General features: G+C 37.2%; 1 long non-coding RNA gene across 1 annotated transcript in view; it reads right to left on the minus strand.

Annotated features, from left to right (window-relative positions):
* Window positions 1–4,311, minus strand: part of LOC134142162 (uncharacterized) — a 63,684-nt gene extending 59,373 nt beyond the window's left edge. The window contains exon 1 of the long non-coding RNA XR_009958792.1: window positions 4,265–4,311. This is a non-coding gene — a long non-coding RNA (uncharacterized LOC134142162). The remainder of the gene's footprint in view (window positions 1–4,264) is intronic.
* Between the last annotated feature and the right edge of the window lie 1,689 nt (window positions 4,312–6,000).

Genomic DNA, 6,000 nt, shown 5'->3' on the forward strand with positions numbered 1-6,000 from the left:
CTTTGCAGATTTAATCGCTGATATCAAATACTTCTGTTTTTAATATAGGTGCTAGAAACTTACCTGGGAAACATGTTGAGAAAACTACATTAGTATTGATCAACTAGGATGTTGCAGAAGTAAGTATCCTAGTAAGATCTATCCTAAGAGGAATAAATAAAAACCATAAAGGAAACTCTTCCGCAGAGTTTTTTTTTTTTGCAACTTCTAACCTGCAGTGTTGCAGAACAGGTAACACCAGTAAGAACTATTGAAAAGATCAGCAGTCTACTCAAGAAGTAATGTCAATTGTAGTACATTAGCAGAAGTCATTTGGATATGGTCATTAAAAAAAGAAGAAAAAAAAAAAAGCAATAGCACTCCCACTGTCCTTCACTAACAATGAGAAGAAATACACACAGATCCATCAGTGCACATGTACCAGACTCCCATCTGGAATACCCTGTAATTCCTTTCTCCTCCGAGTTTGAGAGAAGGTGAGAACAGATGCTACAAATCACCAGCACAAAACCATTTATTGGCTCAACGGAAATTCTGAGCAAAAAGATGTTGACAACAGTATCCCAACCATCTCTTCTTCTGATTTGTTGGTGCAGTAGAACATACAATCATCAGAGAGAGAGTTTTACAACCACTGCAATAGTGTTTTCTATTTATAACTATTGGAATGTGAATTTATGGTCTGTGAAAGGCTTTAGAGTTCTGACTGACAGCCTGGGAGTCTTATTTTATAAACATTATATCACTTAATAAGCAAGAAATCAGGAAACTGATTCTAAGGAATGAACCTACAGAAAATATTTTTCAATCTGAAGACAACCTTATTAATAATGTGTGAGGTTATTTTCTGCATGCTGTTACACATAGATGCACATGTGTTACTGTACACAAACATAGTAAGCTGCAGGGTTTATACAAACTCCTAAAAGGGGGAAAATGTTAAAACAGTATGTTGGGGAGACAGTTGAATCAGAAACCTACATAGGAAAGAAATGACTTTTCAAAGGAAACATAATACATACTTTTATTAAGGACCACTTATGAGACACCAGCACATCATTTATTTTGAGAGCAGCTTTGGGGTGCGTGTGTGGGGGAAGACTTGCAGAGCTTTTATGGTTAAGACTGTGGATTAAATTACTAGTCTGGAATTTTTAAAACACTCTGTGCTAGTTTAACCTTGTTCCCCTTGAAGTCAAGAACAGATTTTTCCAATGACTTTAATGGGAGAAGAAACGAACCAAGCTCTAGCAATTTCAAAAGTACTGCTATATAGATAATTCAGCTTCCTTCTTTGCAGCAGTGTTAGCTATGTTTTTATGTGGTATCTGGGCTGAAAGAGCCAGCTGAAGAGAGTTCTTATTAACCCAACAGATCTAAGAGCTCAGGCCAAACTTAAATACTTTGCTGACTTAATTTCATACAAGAATTTAGTGAAACGTCATGTCTTTCTAAATGCAGAAGTTGTTGACAGAATTATATTGTTAACTTCAGAAATTCTTAATGGAACATTACAATAATGTCAAAGTTTATACTCACAGGCTAAGTGCCTTACAAACATTAACAATTTTAGTCTAAAAACAGCCATAATTCCCCCTTTACCAGAGAGGGAAGTGGGATAGAGCAAAGAACCACCTATATAGCTGACATAGTTACATAGCATGGAAGTCTGTTGCCTAAACAAGGTCTAGTGCCATTTTAGATGCCCCAAAGTATTCAGGAGATGCACACAGGACCGGCCACTATGATGTAGGACCTGAAGGAGGCTCCTGTCCTCCAGAGTGGTATCTCTGGGCCAAAAATGATTCCTTAGCCATTTAAAGTAGCAGCTGAATCCCAACAAGGCATTTTTTTTTAATCCGTCAGACATACATATAAAGAATCAACAGGGAAAGAACCTGCTTAACATACACATATGTGTGCATGTATATATGCAAACATACACACACATTTGCTACTGATCACTTACACATGAACACTCTAAACAATAAACATGGTATAAAGCAATCAAAGTATAGCTAAAATCCATCTTTTGTAAAAATAGAAGCTTCAGGCCATTCTCCTGAAGACAAAAAAAAATGAGGTGAGAAATTGCTGGTGAAGAAAATCTTGCGCAGTGCAGTCCCCAGCAGAAGATATACTCATGCCTGTAAACCCACTGGTTCCAGAAGGTTGGAAACTGAGCAGCAAGCCAGTCAAGTAACCATTAAAGTATTATGTGGGAAATGGAAAGCAATCAATCCTTGAAGGTAGAAAACGTCTGAAAGAAGTTGGAAACTCAGGAGGGAAAAAAAAAAAAAAAAAAAAAAAACACAGCACAAAGTAGTAAACTCCTGTTACCAAAATAGGGTAAGGTTCACCTAACTTCAGCTGTCTAAAAGGCACTGGTGCTGGCTGTCCATTCTCCCTTTAGCATTAACAGAGAGTGCGAGGCACCGTCAGGGCCTCCCACTTCATCCCTCCATTTCTGAACACATTCCCAAATCATTAACTGCAGGCAGCTGAAGTTGAGAACATGAATTCTACTTTGGAGTATCAGCTAGTAATTGTTTCAAGATGGGGCAAATTTTCAACAAACATTAGCTCTTCAGCTATCTCTACCTAGAAGTACCTGTGCTCCCAGACAGCAGAGAGCTGTACAGCCCCCACCCCCATTGCACCTGCACGCAGCCCTGACTATGAGTGTAACTTCTGCTTTTTGCCCCCTCTGCACAGGAACTAACATACTGACATCCCAATCTGTGATTTGGGCTCACAAACCATGGTAATACAGGAAATAATGAGGTTTTATGAAGTGCATACAAATCCAGGGTCAGAAATTGCAAAAGCATATTAGAATGCATTATTATAAATGGATTTAGTTCCTTAAGTGAATCACTTGAAAAGTTCACTATTTAGTGTTGCCAGATGTAAACTGTCCCTGAATTTGCATATACAATCCTTTTCTCTTTTCAAGTTTCTTCTTGTGTATGTCCTTAGAATATGAATATCCACCACTATTCATAATCAAATGAACACGTTGTTGCTTCCTTACCTTTAACTTTGCAGCTTTACTTGCAGGAGGCAGTTAAAGTTTGTTAAAGCAGACAGCTTTAACAAAAAAAAAAAAAAAAAAAGTTTTATTTGTTCTTCCAGAGGACAGTGCTACAATTTGCAATGGAAAAATAACTTCGAACATTTTCCAAAATAGCAAACAAGAATTACATCTGTCAGCAGTGAGAATAAGTCTTACTTCTTAGGCACTGCTTCCTTTTGATATCAGTGAGATGGAAGGGCTTGTTTTCTCAGTAGCAATTTAGAAATGTTATCTAGAAGTTGCAGAAAGATAACCCCTAAAGGTACTACATCCCACACCTCAAAAAGAAATCTATTTTAAATATCATCCCTAACCTACACTTCTCCCTCTGGGCACAGTATGCACCAGACTAACATCTGCACATCTGTTCTTCATACCTGAGAGACTCTCAAATGATGAAATACAGAAAATAAACTACTGTCTAAATCAAAAAGATATTGTATTACACTTTGTAGTTCCATAAACTTCTTAAAGCAATCAACCTCTTAGAAATGAAACCTTATCATTAATCATAAATATTTAACCTTCTCTATGTAAAATTACTGTCAAGAGCCACCTAAATGCAACTGATACATACCAAAAATCTGGAAATTTATTCAGATTGCTAATTCTGCAAACCTGGCTCAGAAAAACGTGCAAATATTCAAAATGGCTGCTACTGTATGTGCATTATGATTCTTGCACAGTTTTCTTACAAATCAGCTCCAAGTAACCCATTCTGCCTCCTTCTGAACTCCTCTTTATTCTACAAAATTCCCCTGTCTGTGGTTCTTTTGATCCCCTGGATGCTCAGCTTTCTTTCTAAATTAAGATTTTGAAAGTCATTCAATCACTTGCTATGTTTGGCTGCACACGAGTGTCACTACTGTTGCTTGGTTTTTTTTGATACAAAATAATATGCTATCTGTAACTGTGCCACAAAAGCTTCTCCAAAGACTAGCTAGTGATACGCATTAGGACAGATTTCACAAAAGCATAACTGACAGAACCAATATGCAACATGCGTGTTCCACAGGCTGTCACTAGACATGACCTCCACTAAGCTATGAAAGAAAACAGTAGAGGCAGAAAAATTCTAAGAAACAATGCAGAATAAATAATATTTCATTGAGTAACTAAATGCATAATAAGCACTGGACTATTCCATGCTGAATCAACTCCCATTTAGTGGGGGGTCATTGTTCCTACCTCTCAATGGTGTCAATACATTCTTCGCTTGTCATGCAAGCATCACTTCAAGTTGAGAGACAGTGATCTTTCAAACTCGTATCTTAAAACAGAAGCTTGACGAAATTCTCTGGTGCTAGCTCCCTAGGAAAAGAGAGGAAAAGATAATACACTATCTAAGGAAAACAATTCCATAAAATATTATCACACACCAGAATCAAGCATCTCCTCCAAATCCTTAACACAGACTAAGGCAAACAAAGGCATCCAAGAGTGTTTGCCTCTCTCTCTGCACCGTGCTGCCTGTAAGCAAACTGTTTTTTACGGAGTGATATTACTACCTGGATGGCATAAGCAATGTGGGCTTGAGGACTGTTTCAACAGAAATAAATAGTAAAAATAAAAAAGAACTATTAGAATTTATTTTGATAATTCAGTCAAGGAATCAAAGGACAGAAAGAAGAGCTATCACCATCACAATATAAATTATCCACATAATATCTTTAGAAAATTGTTGCTGAAATATTTCAGTTTGAAGACCTGATTTCAAAGCATACATTTAAATATTTTAATGAATTGGATTCTCAGCAAGATAAGTGGTAATGTTTAGCTATTACTAAGAATAGAAGTTTGTCAAAAATGTTTGGAATCTGTCATCCCAGTTCCCCAAACTTTCCATTTACAATATATAACCCACAATAGTCCTGTGTTAAGAAGTTACGTGAGATAGTAATGGAGTAGATATGGGTCTTAATTCAAATTTCTCCAGAAAAATACCTCATGAAACATGTCTAGAGCTGATTCTGCCTTTCTCACTCTGAGACCTTAATTCAGACTAAGATACACCATTTAAGTCAACTTTCACAGCCAAATTCCTACCATTTCTTAAACTGTCCACCATAAAAACCATCATGTGAGGTATTTTTTTTTGAAGTACTTCTAGAAATGGCTCTTACACAACCAAACTCTAACACATTACACACAATGTAAGATGATTTTTTTCAGCACTCACTGAAACACAGCCACTATCACTTGTTCATATTGACTAAAAATGCAGAGTTTTTGGCATGACATTCTCTTCACTGACACATCAGACAAGATGGCATTACTGCTCTGCACGTGCTAGGCATGGTCCTAGCAGGTAAAGGCACAGCGAAAGACAAGCACTCCAGACACCATTACACACTTCACAGAATGCCATTCAACACTCCTACATCTCTTCTTAGTTTCCCTGGGCAGTTTGAACATTGTTTCAAACCACCAAACACCTGCACATAGATGAATAGTGGGACGCTACAAAATACCAACACAACAGCTGACAAAAGGGAGAGGAAGTATCCTCTCCAGTCAAACCAATTGCATAAGTTCACCAGTCAACACTACATAAAGTATTTAAAAAAAATATTACTTGAATTCCAACTTCCTTTCAACATATTTAATGATGCTGTTTACAGTATTCTAGCATGTTACCAGGTTTTAGGGCGATAAATGTGCTCAGCTACTGCTGTAGCTGCTACCCTCGGAGTTTAACCCTAAAATACCCCCAGCCCAGCACACATAACTGATGCCAACAGATTGCATGCTCAGGGAGTTTAAATCACAACAATGAACACATCTGAACATTTCCTTTCTCAGTACTGCAAACACTTGCAATAAATTACTTACAAAATATGGGTCTACTTACAAAATATAGGCCTGATTCACAACTGCATTACACCATTTGTACACAGCTGACTTCAGAGGAGTTACACTAGTGT

Source organism: Rhea pennata, chromosome 6 (assembly GCF_028389875.1).
Source record: "Rhea pennata isolate bPtePen1 chromosome 6, bPtePen1.pri, whole genome shotgun sequence".
NCBI classification, from domain to species: Eukaryota; Metazoa; Chordata; class Aves; order Rheiformes; family Rheidae; genus Rhea; species Rhea pennata.